The sequence below is a fragment of the Vulpes vulpes genome, chromosome 12 (assembly GCF_048418805.1).
Source record: "Vulpes vulpes isolate BD-2025 chromosome 12, VulVul3, whole genome shotgun sequence".
NCBI lineage: Eukaryota > Metazoa > Chordata > Mammalia > Carnivora > Canidae > Vulpes > Vulpes vulpes.
In genome coordinates this window covers 79,806,155-79,825,140 of record NC_132791.1, presented here as the reverse complement: position 1 = coordinate 79,825,140, position 18,986 = coordinate 79,806,155, and positions in this window count along the sequence as shown.

The window sequence follows — 18,986 nt, the reverse complement described above, 5'->3', positions numbered from 1 at the left end:
AACATCATCTTCCCCTTGTCCAAGTCTGTGTCCAAGTATCTTCTTAAAGACACCAGTCATATTAAATTAGGGTCCGTCTTAATGACTTCAATTTAATTACATCTTTAAAGATTTTATCATTAAATACAGTTCCATTCTGAGGTAGTGGTGGTTAGGATTTCAACATATGATTTTGGCTGAGAGTCAGAGTGGTTACACAATTCAGCCAATGCATCCCAGTGCATATGAAAGTTATATTTACACTACTAAGTGTGCAATAGCATTATGTCTAAAACAACAACAACAAAAAGAAAAACCCCACATGTACATAATTTAATTAAAATTCTTAATGTGGAGGCAGTATGGTAGGAGCTGGCAGCTCTGGCAGTAATCATGGCATATGATGGCCTCACAATGCCTCTCATCATGATGAGTGTGTTCTGGAGCTTCGTAGGCTTCTTGGGTCCCTGGTTCATTCCTAAGAGTCCCAACCAGGAAGTTATCAGCACCATGTTGATGACATATACAGTTGTTTACTGCTATCTCTTTTGGTTGATTGTGATTCTAAGCAACTGACATTTTGATATTTACCTGTTATGGAATCAAACCTTCCTTAAGATATACATTACTATTCTTCCCATTTCACAGATGAAAAACCAAGGCTCAGTTAGGTTAAGTAACTTGCCTAGGATGTCTGAGGGAACCAAGATTATAGACCAAGAGATCTGATTCCAGAGCCCCAAAAGGTGTTCCCTATGCTAAGCTGGAACTTAACTCATTACTTTCCTCTTAGATGTGATGTTGGTTATACCTCTGGCTACAACTCAGTTAGCATTGGCACTGCAAATTATTCATTGTTATATTCTTTTTGTTTTTATTTTTTAAAATATTTATTTATTTATTTATTTATTTATTTATTTATTTATTTATGATAGTCACACACACACACAGAGAGAGAGAGACAGGCAGAGACACAGGCAGAGGGAGAAGCAGGCTCCATGTACCGGGAGCCTGACATGGGATTCGATCCCGGGTCTCCAGGATCGCGCCCTGTGCCAAAGGCAGGCACCAAACTGCTGCGCCACCCAGGGATCCCTCATTGTTATATTCTTGAGGATAAACAAGCTCCTTGACCCAAGTAAAATTTCAAGCAGTAGGAAGCAGTGTTAAAAGGATGTTAATTTTCATCTGTCTCCCTTTGTCCATGGAAAGCATTGTGCTAAATGTTTTCTGTTTGATGATTGAGAGTTATTCCTAACATTCAATCTTCCCAACTAAAGATTGGATCTTGGGGTAAGAAAAGGTAAATGCAAAGATAGTGTTCCCCAGAAAGAATCAAATCTGCTATTGACAAGGCTGTATACATTTTGTGAGTTAACAATGAAGAACCAACAACCCACCATCCAACAAAGAAGAGAAACAACAAGTATTTTTCAATGTAGCACTTATCCTTGCTGCAATGTTAGTATTCTTGGTAGGAATACTATCCTATAAAAATAAATGTGTTAGATTAGGCTTCTAAATTTCTGTAATAAAATTAATGTAGATGGGATTGTGAGTCAAGAGTAGAGGGCCAGAGAGTGTGCTTGGGTTGAAATACTAAACTAGACATAATTTCAAACTTCCTGGTATTGACTGGGGCAGATTATTTTACATCAAACTCTCCATAAGCATAATGACATTCCCTTATACCTCCCCCTCATCTAGGCTACTTCTCAATCTCTGCTGTTTATTTTATTTTTCCTACAATCGTATTTCCCTACTATATTCTTCAAGTTCCTTGAACACTGGGGAGACTGCTTTTATGCATATTTTACCCTTCATATTGTCTAGTGTAGTATTCGCTCAGAATAAGCTGTTTAGTAAACATCTCTTAAATCAACGAATACCTTAATGGTATCGAATGTGAAATGGTATTTAATTCAGTGCTTGAGTCCCTCACCATATATAGAACAGAGAGTTATAATATCTTAGGAATCTATTTTGGTAAGATAAATATTAGTCATTGCTTTCCAAATAGCTGATTCTATGTCTACATGTTCATTTTAAATCCATAAAGCATACTGATTATTCATGACATGGAACTGAAAACATAATTTTTAGCCATTAGGATTTCAAATTAGTACAGAGTAAAAGGAAAGGTTGGTGCACCATCTCTGAAAGTAAAAATTAACGTAAAAGAGATATCCACAGTTTGAGTGCAGGCAAAAACAGGGAGAATCTGAGTAACAGCTGGAGTCTGGTTAACTGTGCTGTGCCAGTCAATTTCCTGAGTTGATAATGCACGTTAGTTATGCATGTCACCATTGGGGCACCATTGTGCCGAGTGATGGGCACAAGGGACTTTTCTGAAAATTTTTTGCAACTTCTTGCAAGTCTATAACCATTTCAAAAAAAATGTTTTAAAAATTAGTGCAAAACTGTTTAGTGATTTTGTGGTAGAAAAGATAAAAGAAAATATGTGTACCCTTTTTACTCGTGATATTCGTGTTGTGGTTAATACAAGGATATTTAGGAAATTTTTGCCTTGGGAACCAATACTAAAGCCCCATATATTTCTGGCTAATTTAGCCTAATTGAGCCCTTCTGTCAAATGCAAGTATAGAGTGGCAGAAATTATAAGAAAATATATTTTGGTAATAACTATTTTTTGTTTCCGGCTGCTGAGCATGGTATCTATGCAAGAATAACTCATATGCTCAGATTTTATGCAAACTACCTTAATTTTATAGCCTTCAAACACTTGATATTGAGTCATATGGTATTTCTCCTATTGTGCTGATGGCCGATTTTACTGTTTTTTTTTTGTTTTAAATATGCCCTCACTGTTTAAGCACTAGAGATTTCTCTCATCACAATACTAATGTTATAATTTTATGTTTGCCATACTATTCATTGAAATTATATTTATTATACAAAAAGGCTAAATTGGCCATGTAAAATCCATCACACACACACACACACACACACACACACACACACAGATACACACAAACACAATATTCCACGAACTTAGATGCATCCAATTAAGGAAAACAATTTCTATTTAGGTCTAGAATTCTCAAATAAACTATTCCTTAATATTATACAATTCATTTTCCTTAGACTTACTTTTGCCATATTCTCTTAAAAACTTCAGTGACATTCTCAGGATTATATTTAAGAGAATGGCCTTCTCTAACTAGATTTTTAAGATGGAAGGGACTTCATAAATAATAAAACCTAACTGGTTCATTTTATAGACTAAGAACTGGAGGGTCAGCCATGGCACATGGTTTAGTGCCCAAGCCTAGGTTAGAAAATAGTCTTCTGATTTTCAGAACACTGTCATTTCACAGTCTGATGTTGCCTTGTGAGCCAGAATGTAGAAAATTTAAAACCATGGGTATTAAAAGTTCCATTTCAGATAATTTCTTCACATTACTTCCAGATATAGAAGTGGCCCAGTGCTGAAGATATTTATTAACCCTAAATATACATGAGTCCTTCTTCTTCCCTCACTCTGGTTAATCAGACTACAGGGGGAAAAAAGGAAGGAAACAAAAAGGAAACTACCTAAGAATTATTTGGTTGGGAAGTGTAGTGAGAGGCAAAAAGGGTCTCAGAATTATGTCAAGTTCTTTCCCCTAGCACCATCGTTCTGTGGTGATGGGAAGCAACATGCTGCCAAAAAGAACCTCTATTTCCTTGTTAGGTCAGAAAAACTGCAGCAGGTATGTATTGGTAGTCTGTGATCAGGGAGCTACACAACAGTTTTGATGCTTCAAAGTTATTTGCCATCTTGTTAAATTACCTAATTAATCACCCTCTAACCCCCCTGCCCCCCCACTGTCTGGGTGCCATTTCATTAACTGGAGTCACTTTTGAAAAAGCAGAATTATCACCCTTTTAGTCTATAAGAATTTTCCATGTTATACTTATCTTTGCTTTGTGAGATGTATACTGAGCTTCTGGTAGGAAAAGAGAGGAAGATGGATATATGGATTGGAGAAGATGGGTACATCTAATGGAACTTAAAGCCCTTTTCCTAGGGGCATCTGGGTGGTGTAGTTGGTTAAGTGTTTAACTCTTGGTTTCGGCTCAGATCCTGATGTCAGGGTCATGAGATTGAGCCCCACCTCAGGCTCTGCACTCATGAGGAGTCTGCTTAAGATTCTCTCTCTCTCTCTCTCTCTCTCTCCCCCCCCCATTTAAAATAAATAAATACCTCTTTTAAAAAAGAAAACTTTTTCTTATCCTTACTCCTTCACCCATCCCACTGACACTGATGGTATTCCCAATTTCATCTTTCCACTTTTTACCTTTTCCTTACTCCTGTCTCCACTGATGTCCATCATGATCTTATGTAACCAATATGGACACCTTAAGGAGATGAGTAGCCATCCAGGACATCAGAAAAAAATTGTAAAAAATCTGAAATGTTTCTGGTTATCTTCAATAGAAAACTCTGTGTTGTGGGGGTTGTACCTTTCATTGTCTTAAGCTATTTTCCAGATCTCTAAATAAATCACAGATAACCAATAGCAATACAAATAATTATTTTTTCACTTGCAAATGAATTCTGTTCAGTGCAGGGATAATTGATTTCCATTCTTATGGAAAAAGTTTTTCATTTCTTTGTAAAACTCACTTCAGCATTCCCGATAGATCTATATACGAGTCGTTCTTTGAATTCATTTTCAAAATGGTTGCAACATTTGACTTGTTGTCTCATTACTTAAATAATTAAATCCAAAACATTAGGCATACTGTATCCCTTTATGTGTACTCTCCTAGAAGTAGAGGTGTTGTTACACAAAAGGAGACTGTCTGCCTATTCAAGGTGTATGTTCTGTTGTGATTTATTATAATTTAATATCACTACTATAATTACTGGTGGGATAGTTGGCAGGGTTGGGAGCAAGAGAAAGAGACTGAGAGGGATAGAGAAAGACAGATACAAAGACACAGACACACACAGATACACACAAACACACACACACAGAAAGAGAGAAAAAGAATTGGTTTCACATTAACTTTATAGGCTACGTAGGGTCAATGCAAGTATAGGGCTTGGTCTCCAGTTTTATGAACTTGAGTACTTTACCGTCCCAATTTAAAATAAGGATTTTGGAAATAAGTTCATGTTTAATCACATTAATTCTAGATTGGATCAGGTAAACCAGATTTTTTTAAAATCTATCTTATCCTGGGAGCTAACTATGATAGAATAATCAATTCTGGTTATTTGAAGAACCCAAAATGTGCTATATAGTAAGCATAAAATTTGAGTGCTTTTAAGAAACTGTATGGATGAAGCTAATATTATTTGACAAATTATTGTCTTCAACTATATTTCAGTCTAAATAAGGAATACACATCATTAGAGCTAAAATAGCATTTCTGAACAGTTTTGAAAAGATGCTGAAAAGCTATGTGTACACAATCCTCTTTTTCTATCCTCCTTATCAGATGTAATTATCATCAATCGTAAAAATGTCCTGGTTTTATACAACTTCTTATTTGTAGTTTTATATAAACTATATTTTATATTGAAATGATCCATTCAAAGAGGCACCCTTGGCTCTTGCCAAAATTTAGGAAGCATGCCGTATCTACAACATATTTTCAAAACATCTATTACCTAATTGTGACTTGATAGCATTTACATCCATAGTTAATCTATTTTTATATGATGATGTTTTTGGACTGATTTTTGTTAGGGTAATTGTATCTATTCTTCTTCTTATATAGATAAATTACATTTAATTTGAGTGCTTTGTACTTGCTAGCATTAGTCAAAGAAGGAATACTGTTTTTAATGAACTAAATTGGAAAAGGCGGGGTTCAGTGGCTACTTTATCTTCTAGACACAAAGCTCCAGGCCAGAATTTCACAGAGATGATTTCCAAGTGAAAACTAAAGAGTCTATCTATGGAGCACACAATAAATCTATCATTGTGAGACCACACACCGCCAATAATAGTTTGATGAGTGTTATGCTCTCCTCCTTAATCCTGTCTATGGCAAATTCGTCATCTCTGCTACTTTTCATTCTCTAGTAGGAATACCTGAGTTTTTTCTCTATGCTTTCTTATAGGAGTTTTATGGTTCCAGGTCTTACACTTAAGTTAATTTTTAGTTAATCACTTTTAGTTAATTTTTATGATATAAGATAGATCCGATTTCATTTCATTTTTCTGCATGTGATTACCCAGTTTTCCCAGCACCATTTTTAAAGAGATTATCCTTTTTTCACTGCACATTCTTGGCTCCTTTGTCAAATGTGTATGTGGGAGGTTATTTCTGGGCTCCCATTTGTGCTCCATTGTTCTTTGTGCCTATTTTTATGCCAATATCATACTGTTTTGATTCCTATAGCTTTGTTGTAGAGTTTGAAATCAGCAAGTGTGATGACTTTAGCTCTGTTCTTTCTCAAGATTTCTTTGTCTCTTTGCAATCTTTTGTGCTCTCATACAAATTTGAGGATTGCATTTTCTATTTCTGCAAAAAATGCCATTGGAGTCTTGATAGTAATGGCATTCGATCTATAGATATCTCTGGGTAGTATGGATATTTTAACAATATTTATTCTTCTGAACTACAAACATGATACATCCTTCCATTTGTTTGTGCCTTCAATTTCTTTCATCAGAGTCCCACAGTTTTCAGTGTGTAACTCTTTCACCTGCTTGCTTAAATGTATTCCTATTTTATCGTTTTTGATACTAATGTGAATTGATCTTTTATCTCTATTTCCTTTATAGATGTTTCATTTTTAGTGTGTAGAAGCACAACCGATTTCTGGATATTGATTTTTATATTCTGCAATTCTACTGAATTGAGTGGTTAGTTGTAACCATTTTATGATTTAATCTTAAGGGTTTTCTTTACATAATACCACATCATCTGCAAGTAAAGATTATTTTACCCCTTCCTTTTTTTATTTGAATGATTTTTATTTCTTTATCTTGCCTGATTGTTTCAGCTAAGATGTCCAATACTACATTGAGTAAGAGTGAGCACCATTTTCTTGTTCCTGATCTTAAAGAAAAAGCTTTCACATTACCTGTCCCTGAGTATGATGTTAGCTGTGGGCTTCTCATCTATGATCTTTACTGTGTTGAGCCAATGTTCCTTTTATACCAAATCTACTGAGAGTTTTTATCAGGAAAGAATGTTGTATTTTTTTGAAAGCTTTTCCTGTCTTTATTGAGATAATCATATAATTTTTATCTTTCATTCTATTAATATGATGTATCACATTTATTGATCTGTGTATTGAATTACATTCCAGGGATAAATCTCATGTGAGCATGGTGTAACATCCCTTTAACATGCTGTTGAATTTAGTTTGCTAAGACTTTGTTGGGAATTTTGCATCTATATTCATGAGAGATGAATAGGTCTAGGTCTTGGTAACAATTTTTAACATATGACACCAAAAACAACAAAGGTGCACATAAATATATGGAACTGAATTAAACTAATACTTATGCACAGCAAAAGAAACAATCAACTCATTCAGAAAAAAAAAAACTAAGGAATGGGAGAAAATATCTGAAAAAGAGTTAATATCTAAAATATAAAAAGAATTCATACATATTAATAATTTAGAAAAATGGTGTGATTTAAAAATGGGCTGAGGAGCTGAATAGATGTTTTTCCAAAGAAAAGATGCAAATGACCAACAACTACATGAAAACATTGCTCATCATTACAGAAATGCAAATCAAAACCACAATGCAATATCACCTCAAACACTAGAATGGCTATCATTTAAAAGACAAGAGATGACAATTTCTGGCAAGGAAGTAGAGAAAAGGAAACCCTTATTCATTGTTGGTGGGAATGTAAACTAGATCAGCAATTCTGTTTTATAAAAACAGTATGGAAGGTTGTCAGAAAACTAAAAATATAGCTACCATATAGTCCAGAAATTTCACTACTGGGTATATATTCAAAGGAAATTATAAAAAGGATACCAAAGAGATATCTGCATTCCTATGTTTATTGCAGCATTATTCACAATAGCCAAGATATGGAAATAATCTACATGTTAATGAATACATGGTTAAAGAAGATGTGGTATGTATACAGAAAATGGAATAGAATATTATTCAGCTGTGAGAAAGAATAAAATCCTGCCATTTGCAACAACATGGATGCACGTTTGGGGCATTATGCTAAGTGAAATTAGTCAGATAAAGACAAATACTATATGATAGCACTTATATGTAGAATCTGCAAAAATCCGAACTCATAGAAGCAAATAGTAGAAGAGTGCTTACCAGGGTGTGGAGGGTGAGAGAAGTGGTGATATGTTGGTCAAATAGAACAAATTTCTGGTTAGAAAATGACTAAGTTCTAGGTATCTAATGCACAAAATTGTGATGATAGATAACAATGCTGTACTGTACCTTTGAAAGTTGCTAAAAGAGTAGATCTTAAATACTCACCACAAAAAATAAAGAGTAGCCATATGGCATGATGGTGGTGTTAGCTTATACGATAGCGGCAATCACATTGCAATACTTATATGTATCGAATCAACACACTGTACACCTTAAAGTCACACAATATTAAATGTCAATTATATCTCAATAAAGTTGAAAAAAAATTTAAGAATTTTTTAGGAGTACTGGGTGACTCAGTCAGTAGACCTCACTCTTGATTTCAGCTCAGGTCATGATCTCAGAGTTGCGGGATCAGCCCCAAGTTAAGCACCATGCTCAGTGGGGAGTCTGCTCTTCTTCCTTTCCTTCTCCCTCTGCACAACCCCCCCTGCATGCAAATAAATAAATCTTTTTAAAATATATGTATATTAAAAAAACAGCTGATAATCTTTTTTCTTTCTCATACAAGTCATCACTTCATTTCTAGAATTCCCTTAGGTTTGTGTGGGTCTTATTCTCTCTGATGGATTTTAAAGCCATGCTTATGTAACCTATTTGGCTTGTTTTAATCATAAGAACGGGAACAATGGTCTTTTGAGATATCAGCATGTGAATCAGAAGCACCTATAATGATTTTTAAGTCTTTTTAGCAACCTCTAGCTCCTAATATGCGATGTTGTAAAATTGGCACTCAATATATGTTTGCTGAATAAATATGAATAAGAAAGCAAATTTATTCTACATTGCATTAGAGTGCAGCAGAACTAGGAGCAAGGAATGAAGTTATAGGAAGATAAATTTGGGGTCAATATAAAAATGTACTGTTTAGGAAATACAGCTAACTAAAAGTCAAGCAGACTTACTTGTGAAGTAATAAATTCCAAGTTATTAAAAATGTTTATTTTTAAGTAAAGAATTTAAGGTATAAATAAGGTTACATATACTGCCTGAATGCTTATTTTTAAATGGTGAGATAGGTCTTTATAACTTAATCATTGTATGTTACTGCGGGAGAGCAAGTTTTATATTTGTAAACCATGTAAAAAGGGCTAAACATTTGCACAATATTTTTGTAGATTTGTATGAAAAAAAATGTAGCTTTCAAATTTTTTCACCTTTTTTTTTGGGGGGGGGGGTATTTTACCCAGCTCCCATGCCTTAGAGTAGCTGAGACAAAAACAAGCAGTAAAATTGTTAATATCCTATCAATATTATCTTATGCCCAGAAGATTTAATAGTCTCTTGATTGACTTTCTCTTTCTTGTACAAGTGCTCTGACATCCAGACCCCCCAAATGCCTGATCTTCTCCAAGAAATCTGGATGAGAGCATTCAGGTAGGTGTTTGTAACATCTTTCTCTGGTGTCTTGTATCTGGGTCTCACCCGGAGTGGTATGATTGGTTTTCTGTGGCATTTGGCCCTGAGATCAAGAGTCACATGCTCTACCAACTAAGCCAGCCAGGTGTCCCATATGTTTATTATTTTAAAACATCCCTATTAATTTTATCATACTCATTTCTATTGTCAGAAACAAATAAATGATTAATGAATTAATTCAATTAATATTTATCATGAGTCTGACACTATACTTGAGCATGTAAAATGCAAGTGAACTAGACTGTTTCTTAACTCTTGTTTGTGACCTTTAAATAGTGCCAGTACTTACACAAATGTTTCTCAGTTACATAGATGATCCACTGAATTGAACTAATAACCTTAAACTTTCTAAATATCACAATCTGCTCTTAAAGACATATTAGACATGATCTTGGTCTCAAAGAGCTTAAAAATATCATAGTTACTCTCATTCATCTATCCTGAAGAATATAATCAGACATTGCATAAATTATGCTTCATAAAAAAATCCTTATTTGAATTCTGAGTGGATTCTTAGGTTAGGCAGCATTGGTTGGGTAGGGATCTGGGATATCTATGTAAAGGAGAAAATTCTTAGATTTTTTAAATATACAAAATCTTAGCACAATGCATATCATACACTCATAAGTATATACTCTAGATATAGATAGTCACCTTCTTAACTAACAAGTTCTCTTTTTGTCATTGTATGTGCAACTTTTGGGAAAAAGAGGCTGTGCCTAAGAAGTCAAATAATTTATGTGCAGTAAAATAAAATTTTAAAAAATGGCAAAAGAAAAGAAAGGAGGAAGGAAAGAGAGAAAACACATATCTGAGAATATGTGAAAACACATATCCTAGCCAGCTGGAATGCATGAAATACCATTTCCCACCATAGGAGAAATCTGATTACCTCACCAAGATGTAATATTTCCATTACCTGCCACACGAGCAAATTTGGATAAATTCTGAGCCACTATTTCTAGGCTATAATGTTGACTCTCCTGCTTCTGGCTTTACTTGCTATCATTCTTTTTCACATTAACCTATTTCGTAAAACAAACAAACAAAACCCCCCACAATTGTTCACTTACAGATTATTTCCATGAAGTAAGACCCCTTAATGATATATATTGTGTTATCTTAATATTTTCAAATAAGGAGTTTCAAAACACAACATTCTTCTTGCAGCCACATAGTTATCTTTTATAACCTTCATCAATACATCATTATTGGATGAAAACAGACCAATTGAATACTGTCTCTTTTTCACCATCCAATCTTTGGATCTTTTGGTTTTCTCAGCTTTCTCCTCGGTTCCCTAAATTCTAAGTGCTTAAGGAGGTCTGTCATGCTTGCAACAGAAGATTTTATTGTGTGTTGGTGCGGATTTTTGCGGTGCTGCTACATTTACACAGCTATTGCATTAGAAGTCCATTCTGTGGCTTATTCTTGTTTAATGACCTTTAAAAAGTGCCAGTACTTATACAGATGTTCTATAGTTATGTCGACGATCCACTGACTTGAATTGAGGCCTTAAACTTTGCTAAATATCACAACCTGCTCTTAAAGGGGTAAAAGTAATAACCAAGTAACTCACAGACAGCTGTTGGGTTTGCATGAGAGTGGCCCATGTTGATGGGTAGAAAAGATAACTTGCCCTGATAAATTAGACACACTCAGAGCATATCAGTTCACCTCTAAAATGATAACTGTACACTTTCCCTAATAGTTTCTGGCTCGGCAGGCTTGCAAACCAACAGAGTTTGGAAGACAAAGTAATTTAGAAACCATGAAAAAATTCAGTGGCTGACCAGTTAAACCTAAGTTGAGTTTTAGGCAATTCTGCTTTCCCTGAGATAATATGTGGAAAGAATGCGGCATTCAATATTTATGCTCACTTTTGAAAATTACTGTGAAATGATATACAGTGCTATGGTAATCCCAAAGTAAGACGGGGAGCAATGGGACACAAAGTCTCCGTGCATGTAAATCCTATTTTAAGCTGGGGTACTGGGATTGCTTATATATGCCAATAAAATCTCCACATGTAAGCTGAAGAAGCTCTTGGCTGTTATAAAATGTAAATCCTCTCTTAAGAAAACAACTGACTTGAAGCGTATTTCTATCTGTGGATCATGCTGTCAGGATTTTAGTGTTCTAATAACCCAATTCTAATGAGTTCTTATGATTTATTCAGTAAGGACTAAAGGTCTTTTATATAATTGTTACCTTGATGGCTAATACAGTAGGATAAGTATCGCAGTGAGTTATATAATTCTACATAGGGATATTATTTAGTTCACATCTTTGAATAATCAAGAAAATTTTAATCATAATTTCTTATGAAATAAATCACCATTGTCAAAATTACTTTTATTTCTTAGTCTGGAAGTTGCTGCTTAAAATTTGCCAGAAAAAAAATCTGTGATGCATAATCTCTTTTTAGGTAGATAAAAGCCATTTTAATTAAAAAGGATGGTCAGGGGGATGAAGTAATAGTTATGGGTTCCATTTTGTCCAGGGAATTATATAAATGGATAAAGATAGGGAATTCAACACTAAATCATTCAATATTAGTATCACCCCTTTTAATTTTTTTTCTGATATTATTTTATTTTTATGTTTTTTTTAATTGTCAAAAGCAATTAAGTGACCTGCTCTTTTTTTTTTCTTAGCTCATTTTGTACGTATCTATGAGAATAAATAAAAAATATTCATACTTCCAATTGGTTTCTCTGAAATGAGATGGTCACACACATCTATGTAGTCAGTGTAAGATGGAACATTAGGCTAAGGGGATATTGAACTTAAAATTCATGTAACTGGAAGTGTAGGTACCTCCTTAAGAAGTTAAACTACTTGTGAAATTTTTGTGATTTAGAATAATGTATGTTGTGCTGTTATCATTTTCTTCTACATTCTCCCCTTCCCAGGATCACACTCCTAGTACAGTACCTGAACTTTCTAAAATTTATTTACTCAGCCAGCATCTACATTATTTCACCATATCAATCGTTGAAGTTAGCATAAGAGATACAGGTGAGTATGTGAGCTAGACTTACCGTGATGATCACTTCACAACATATACAACTATGGACTCATGATGCTGCATACCTGAAACTGATATGTTGCATGTCAATATACCACAATAAATAAAACTCTGTAGAGATGTTTAGACATTAATAGGTGCTTGAAAGATTAGTAACTTCAGTAGCTTATAAGATATTGAAGCATTTTTGTTTGTTGATAATCAGTGGAAGAAAAGCTTTTAGAGTTATGCTTAAAAGTATTTGGACACCCTGACATATGAAGGAAAGAATGGGTCAGTCATGTGATTTTCTCTGGCTTTTGTGCTGTCTTAGGCTGTATATACCTGTACTGTTTTCTTAGGTGTTGTTTAAAATAATTTTATTATTTGTTATATAATTCACACAGAAAAGTATGTATAATATATATAAGCTATGAAGCATATCAATAGTATCGATAATACCTTTAAATATACAAAAAATTTGCCACTGGATTTATTTATTTATTTATTTTTTAAAGATTTATTTATTTATGATAGACATAGAGAGAGAGAGAGAGAGAGAGAGAGAGAGAGAATGAGAGAGAGAGAGGCAGAGACACAGGAGGAGGGAGAAGCAGGCTCCATGCCGGGAGCCTGATGTGGGACCCGATCCGGGACTCCGGGATCGCGCCCTGGGCCAAAGGCAGGCGCTAAACCGCTGAGCCACCCAGGGATCCCCATTGCCACTGGATTTAAATTAGAATATTCACCATATAGAGAGCTGTTCCTAATATTACATTTTATTTCATATTCCATATTCCATGCAACCAATGTTTTATTATATTTATTATCCAAGTATTTAAAAATTCCTATTATTTCTTCTTTGATGAAACAGTTGAATTTTATGGTATGTAAGTTGTATCTTAATAAACTTATTAAGAAAAAGGCAGGAGAAACAAAGTTAAATCCAAGGTTACTAATAATTTTGTTGAATTTTCCATATATTCATCAAGTTTTTATATGCAAGACCTATGAATAACTGACAGAATAGTTTTGAAGCCTTCAACTATAATCCTTGGTTGTTTAACTTATCCTTATGTTCTATATTCTTGCTTTACATATTTTAAAGACATTTTCAGGTGCATATATTTTTCTGGTGTGTGGAATATTTTATCATATGGTGACAACATTCTCCACTGTAAAAACTATTTTGCTGTAAAGTCTATCTTTTCTGATACAAATACAGTTCTCCTGATTTTCTTTTGGCTGGAATTGTCCATCCATATTTTTTCCATGTTTTTCAATCATACAGTGGCATTATATTTTAAATGTGTTCCTTATAATTAACATAGAGCAGAGCTGTTTTTTAATTTACTCTCTGTCCTGAAATATATATATTTGTTATCAGTTTAAATATATTTAACATATTTGAATATTTAAGTATATTATACAAATATATAATTAATATATATTATTAATATATCAGATATTAAATATAAGCATACTCATATATAACATATTTATAATATTGTATACTATTAAAATATTATATATTAATATTATTAGATGTGTACAGCAGTAAATTCTAAATATGATCAGATTAATCAGTAAATACTAAATATGATCAGATTAATCAGTTTTCTTTGTTTTCCTTCTATTCTGTTTTTTTTCTTTTTTCTTTTCTCTTTCTTCTTTTGTTTAGATTCCCTTAATCTCTTACCTAGTTTGATTCCTTTTCCTCCTTCTACCCCACTAATATATCAGATAAACCATCTACTTCTAGTCATTTACTATTTATCTTGAAAATTTACTATACTTCTTTAGCTATACATACTTATCAGAGCCTATCATTAACCTAATCTTAAACCACCTCACTCCACCACTCCCACCATGAAAAAAAAAAATAGATTTTTGGTACTGAAGATCATCATCTGTCAATTCAAATTCCACTTTCATCTATTTCATTCTCTCATTCGTGGGAGGGAACCTACTGAACATTATGATATCAGCAGTTCTTGTTTAATTTAACATACATTTCTACTATGTAGAAAAAGTATCCTCCCTTGTATTTTATTCTTCCTATCCGAGGTTAAGGTAGTTTTTATTCCTCTTAAAGAGCTTCCTTTGAAATCAAGTTTTATAAAGGCACTTGGTAGTGACCTGTTCATTTCTGTTTCATCTTAAAATGGCCTTATTTTGTTATGTTGCTTGTGAGACAATCACAAAGCATTCCTATTTGTCAGCCTAAAGTCAATATTGAGTTTATTCGTCTGTTTTCCATTAATGAAATAGCTGTCGGATTTTGTTTTCACTCTCCCCTCTGCTAGCTGCTTCTAACTTTGTATGGTAAACTTGTGTCCATTTTACATATTGGTGATTTCATAAAATTATTCCCCTGCTACAAAATACCTAATTTCAAACACAAGGAGGTAATTTTGGAGATAAATTCTTATTTTTAAATACAATGAGTATTTTGACTAATAGGAATGTGTAGATAAAATGTCTTCTATCCTGGATTTCTGATATTATAATATTTATTATTTTATCACCTTATCAAAAGAAAATTAACTGACCAAATGATGTACAACACAAGGGATGTAGCTCTTACAAAAAAAATGGGTACTAATTGTAGTCTTAACTATAAAACCATGAGATGGTTCCTCATCTTACACATACTTTCATTTATTTCATTTTCCACAGTATGCGCAAAAGCTTTTATAGTTCATTATAAAGCACATAAGGATTATTTTGAGACTGAAAGAGATAATCAATTACAAATGATAGAAGTGGGTATCTGCTAAGTGATCAGTGTGATAATTCTTCTTTTCTAGAGTTCAGAACCAATTTTTTTTTCTTCACAGAATATGTTTTTTATTATCAAGATTATTATTGGTAAATGAAATTTAAAAATTTCCCTATAGCTTTGTAGTCAAGAGAATTTTTAAAAGTCTCCTTTCCAAGCTCAAAACCCCAGTCAGGCAAAACCAGGAAAATGTTGAGTTAAATAAGTAATCTCTGCCTTTTATGTTTTTTTCTGTGATAAAAATAATGGCCCCATCATCCTACCACTTATTGTACAAGGTGTAAGGCTGGAAGGAATGTTAGAAATTATGCAGCCTAAACCCTTCATTCTTTGGGAAGGAGTAGCCCAGAATTAGTGATGTAAATGAGTGAGAGAGGTAACAAAGTCCATAACTTGTGGGTGGGTCATGAAGAATACCCACTTTTTTTTCTTGACACAGGCTTGCTTCTTTTCTTTCAGGAGCCACAAAACAACCAACAGTCTTAGCTTATTAATGGATGAAAAATAACTAATATTTACCATGTCACTGAATTCTCAGAATACTCCTATGAGATGTTTACTATTGCCATCTTGGTTCAATAGGTAAGCACACTGAGGTGCAGAAGTGTTAATTAAGTAACTCACCCACAGCCACTCATCTGGTGGGTGGCAAGCCTGCAAACCCATTAGTCAGACTCAGGAAACAGCTCTCAACCAACACCCAACACTACTACTTTCTATATCATTTGGTCAAATGAAAAGCAAATTTTGAAGAAAAATTATTGGTTTTATATCAGGTAATATTTGCTTTGTGTTGAATTTTTCTTCTCCTGGTTGTTAATGAATGAGCATGAGTGATTTTTAAAAGTTATACTGACTGCTGAATTTGTATCAAAGAATGTGTTAAAGAATTTTGGTGATTCTGAGAGGTGATGAGTCTTAAATCAATTTTAGCTGTAATTTGCTAAAGGCATACAGTAAAATGCACTACATTTTAATAAAGTACTCAAGAAAAAGCACTGAATTGGGGGTAAAAACAAGTGAATTCTACCATTATTTCTGCCTACAAACACCACGGTAAGCAAATTATAGGAAAATACTCAAGGTATTTGGCTGGAGGAGTGGTCTCAAACTAGGGACCAAATCAAATCCACCCACAAGGGTGCTTAATTGGGGCAGCACAGCTTTTGAAACATTAAGTGTGACTTGTCCTCAGGCAGACCTGGCATTTCAGTAGACTCTGGGCACCAGCACTCCCAACTGGTTTTTACTTTCCGCCACATTCAGCCCCTGACGAGATGTGGATTTTCTGCCTCCTGTTTCATGTGAGATCTGTTCAAAAAGGATAGTGATAAGGGTGCTGAAGCTCTGTGAAATTGCAGAAGAAATCCACTCTGAATTAAACACAACCATTATGATTAATGAGGTAGCTGAAATCATTGGCTCCAGGTCTCCTTCCCTCCCAGTAATTGTGCCCCTCTGCCGGGAAGTGTCTTGGTGACATCCTCTGTGAGTAGACACATGTCTCTGCCTCCTGTGTTTAAGTGTGGGCATAAGACTGGTCTTCCCAGATAGAGACAGTCATGAAGGTAAGCTAACTCTAAGCCTCAGCCTCATGAAGCCTTGTGGATTTTTGCTTACTCTCTTGTACCTGTATCATTACAGTGATAGCAATATGACTGGGCTAATCACTAGTCTTGGCAGGAGGTAGCACCCAAGTGAATATATATTATGAATGTGCATATCAAAAGTATTCACATGTTCAAATTCACTAGAAATCATCAAACAGTGCAAATTAAATCCCTGAAAGATCCCCTCATGTTGCATATCAAATTAGGAATTAAAGAATACTGTATGTCCAGTATGCTTAGTTGTGGGAATGGCACCGTAAAGATACAGTGATCATATATGCTTTTGTAAGGTTGTAGGTTACCTTTCCATTGTCTGGAAAACAATTTGGAATTCAGTATCAAAAGCATGAAAAATATTCATAAGATTTTTCTACTTAATAATTCTACAGGGATTCCTATAATTCTTCAGTTTCCCTAAAATGGAATTGTACAGACCCAAGTATAGAGATCTCCATCATGTTTTTGTTTATAATAGCAAATATTAAAATGTCGGTAAATGATTGACTTTATTTTTTTAAAAGATTTTATTTATTCATGAGAGACACACACAGAGAGAGAGAGAGAGGCAGAGACACAGGCAGAGGGAGAAGCAGACTCCCTGCAGGGAGCCGGACGTGGGACTCCATCCTGGGTCTCCAGGATCACACCCTGGGCTGAAGGCAGCGCTAAACCGCTGAGCCACCCGGGCCGCCCCAATGATTGAATTTAAATGATAAACATAATTGTTTTTTAAATTTAAAAAAATATTTTATTTATTTTTCATGAGAGACACACACACAGAGAGGCAGAGACACAGGCAGAAGGAGAAGTAGGTTCTCTGTGGGGAGTCCAATACAGGACTCAATCCCAGGACCCTGGGATCATGACCTGATCAGAAGGCAGATGCTCAACTGCTGAGCTACCCAGGCATCCCTAAAACATAATTGAATTCTATAAAGCCATTAGGAATATTGTGATAGGAGTACATATACTGACTTAAGAAGAAGTAGAGAAAGAATTAGTTAAATTGCAAGGGAAAGAATGTTGCAGACCAATATCTAGAATATTATCTCTTTTGTGCAAAACTATTCAAATACGTTTTATATAAAAGTTAAAAGTATATACCCACAAATGTGAAACAAGTAATATAAATCTTATCATTTAGGTCTATCTGTACTTTGTATTTTTTGTAAGTATGTATTAATTGTGTAATTAAAAATTAAATAACAAAGGCACAGCACCCCTTAATACAGCTGATTCGATGTTTTGGAGTATCTAAAGAACAGAACAAACCTCTGCGGCTATAAACTAAATCTTGAATTTTATTTCTACCTTCTTTCCTGTGGCCAGTCTCTCCTCCTTTGTGGCTGTTTCTACTCCTGATCCTTGACAGGAGGATCAAGGGGCCATTAGGTTTTGGTTTTCTCTCCTGCTTCCACTCCTAAAATACAAAAAGGTGAAAAAAGTAATGTGGATTTTTAAAATTCACCATTATAATTACAAGTTTTCATTTCTTATTTTCTTTCTTTCCAAAAAATCGTATTCCAACTTTTCCTACATTATCTACATCACCCTTATAATAATTTCATTGTCTACAAAGGAGAACCTTAGAAAGATCATAAATTCAGCAATAAATATTTGGTAGTTTTAATCACTATAGCACTACTCACACTTCAAAAAAATGGCTATGTTGGTAGTTCCTAACATGGCAAAAATCTGCAAAATTAGGGGAAAAAATGAATGTCGAACATTTAATGAGTATTTAACTCTCTTAATGGCTTGTTAACATTAAGAAATGAAGGTATGTAGTCTGACTTTGCTAATGATCTTGAAAATATGGAAACTAATTTCACAGTTATATTTGGATTTCTAAG